At 34.8% G+C, this 2,731-nt stretch overlaps 1 pseudogene; it reads left to right on the top strand.

Moving 5' to 3' along the window:
• Positions 1-830: 830 nt before the first annotated feature.
• Positions 831-2,381, top strand: LOC142637386 (UDP-glycosyltransferase 90A1-like; annotated as a pseudogene).
• The last annotated feature ends 350 nt before the right edge of the window (positions 2,382-2,731 follow it).

Here is a 2,731-nt window from a genome sequence, read left to right as displayed (position 1 = left end):
AAGACCCTGGAGAGAAATTTGAATTCCTTCATATATACAATACCTTAAATAAATAAAAGTTACTAAAATAATAATCATTCAGTGAAAATTTCTCCTCCATTCAACTAATGACAATACCTGAAATAAATAAAAGTTACTAAAATAATAATCATTCAGTGAAAATTTCTCCTCCACTCAACCAACAAAAGGAGCAGTTTAGTCACCCTAACCTTTGTGGATTGAAAAATTCAAAATGGGGGATATGCTCATTTCGGCAAAAAATTCCAGCAATATGCCCATTTTGTGAAACTAATTCGAGATATGCCCCAATTTTGAAATTTGATTATTTTAAAATCGAGTTTCAGTGTAGAACTTGAGTTCCTTGAAAAATTTCAAGTGGAACTTGAGTTCCACAGAATATACATACATACATACATACATACATACATACATATATATATATATATATATATAAAGTTTGATTTGGCTATAACTTGATTTTCTAAAAATTGAGTTTTACATTGAAACTCAATTTTGAGAAAATCAAGTTTTAAAACAGTTGCATTTTCTTATATAATTTCAGAAATTGGGTATTTTGCTAGAACTTTTCGCCGAAAGGGATAGATCCCCACTTTTGCCCAAATGTTTTAAAGGTTGCTATTTTATTTTCCTTGTGTTTGAAAGTTAAAATTTTAGCATATACTTGGTGTGGGATTATGATAAATTCAAGCAAAGTATTGAATGATCAACCTTGATATAAAAAGATGCGGAACTGACCCATTATATACCGAGCAAGCATATAAGGAACGGTATCCTTCAATCTCACAATCCACAAAGCTTAGATTTCAGTCATGGCCACTGCTCTATCACCAATACACCATGTAGTGATTTTTCCTCACATGGCTCAAGGCCACACCATCCCTTACTAGACATATCAAAAGCCCTCTCAAACCGTGGCCTAAAAGTTACAACCATCACCACCCCATCAAATACTCCATTCATCTCTTCCAGAAACAACAAGCGCCCAAATATCACTTTGTCAATAATCCCATTTCCAAAAGTTCCAGACTTGCCACAAGGCTGTGAGAATACAACTGACCTTCCTTCAATGGCTCCATTTACTACCTTTATAGAAGCCACACAAAAAAAAAAAAAAAATGAAACAACCTTTTGAGGATGTTCTTAGAAACATGATTGATGATGGGTGTCCTCCAATTTGTGTTATCTCTAACTTTTTCCTCAGTCGGACACTAGAGTCATGTCATTTATTTGCAAATCTCCTTCTTTGCATGTCCCAAGTGTTAAGGATTTGTCACTATTGGATCCTATAGATTTTTCTGAGGTGAAATTTCCATTCACTTTGAACAAAGGTGACATCCTTGAGGTATTTTTAAATCGTGATCCAAATGATCCTTATGTGCGTCTTGTAATGGAGTTGGGAGAAGCGGATGTGAATAGTTGGGGTGTCATTGTTACTAGCTTTGAAGAGATTGAATGTGAGTATGTTGGAGCATTTAAATCCAACTATTGCAATGAGGCCAAAGCTTATTGTGTGGGGTTACTTCCCCTTTATGATCAACTTGATCAAGAAGTGGATGCTTCATACATCAAGTGGCTAGATAAGTATGTTGAATATAATGAATCAGGCAGTGTGATTTATGTTTCATTTGGTACAAAAACACATTTATCAAATGATCAAATGTATGAGATTGCTTTTGGGTTGGAGATGGCAGACCATCCCTTCATTTGGGTTGTGAGATCAAAGACTTGGGCTCCACCAGATGGATGGAATGAGAGAGTAAAAGAAGAAGGGTTGGTTGTATATGATTGGGTGGAGCAGCGAAGCATAATAGCACACCCTTCAATAGGTGGGTTTTTGAGTCATTGTGGTTGGAACTCAGTGTTGGAGAGGTCGGCAAATGGGGTTCCACTTTTGACTTGGCCTATGCTTGATATTAGTGAGCAAGCCTTGAATGCTAAAATTGTAACAATGGGATTGGGTGCTGGGTTAGTGGTCCCACAAAGAGATGTTGGAGGAGAGAAAATCATGACCGTTGTTAGGGGAGTGATTTGTGAGAGAGTGAAGGAGTTGATGGGAGGTGCAAAGGGAAGGAAGGTTAAGGGGAGGGCACAGGAATTGGGGCGATTGGCATGGCATGCTGTGGAAAAAGGTGGTTCCCGTAAGAAATTGGATGAGCTGATTGAGTGGCTCTCCAATAAAAATATGTGATTAAAACCACTTTATCTCTTCAATTTGAAAATGAATCTCCTAATTTCTGTTTCGCAAATGCTTCCATGTGTAATTTGTTTACGTAGTTTTTCAATTTTCAATCCTATTCTTAATACTTGCATCATAATAGTTTAACTTTTACCAAGTGTGATATAATCATTGGAACATCTTAATATAATCATGGTCACAAAACTAACCATGATTATTATGAGTTGTGTAATTTACTAGTATATTCTCCTTTGCTTTATTAGGAGAATCAATGCTAAAATCTTCATTCTCTTTATTATTGAATCATTGAAAAATGAGAAAATCTCTGAATAAAAAAAAAAGAGTCAATATTTGTGCAACACCCTTATTTTAGTTGTTGTGAGTTAATATTTTATTTTATTTTGACTAATGATGAGCCAACACCTCAACTATTGTGACATTTTATTGTGTTCGTAGCACAACTTTTTTTAAAAATCAATTTTATATATATATATATATATACACACACACAATGCTTTTTTTTTTTTTTTTTTT

Source organism: Castanea sativa, chromosome 5 (genome assembly GCF_040712315.1).
Source record: "Castanea sativa cultivar Marrone di Chiusa Pesio chromosome 5, ASM4071231v1".
Taxonomy (NCBI): Eukaryota; Viridiplantae; Streptophyta; class Magnoliopsida; order Fagales; family Fagaceae; genus Castanea; species Castanea sativa.
The sequence above is the reverse complement of the archived record's forward strand: the minus strand, read 5'-3'. Positions and strand labels throughout refer to the sequence as shown.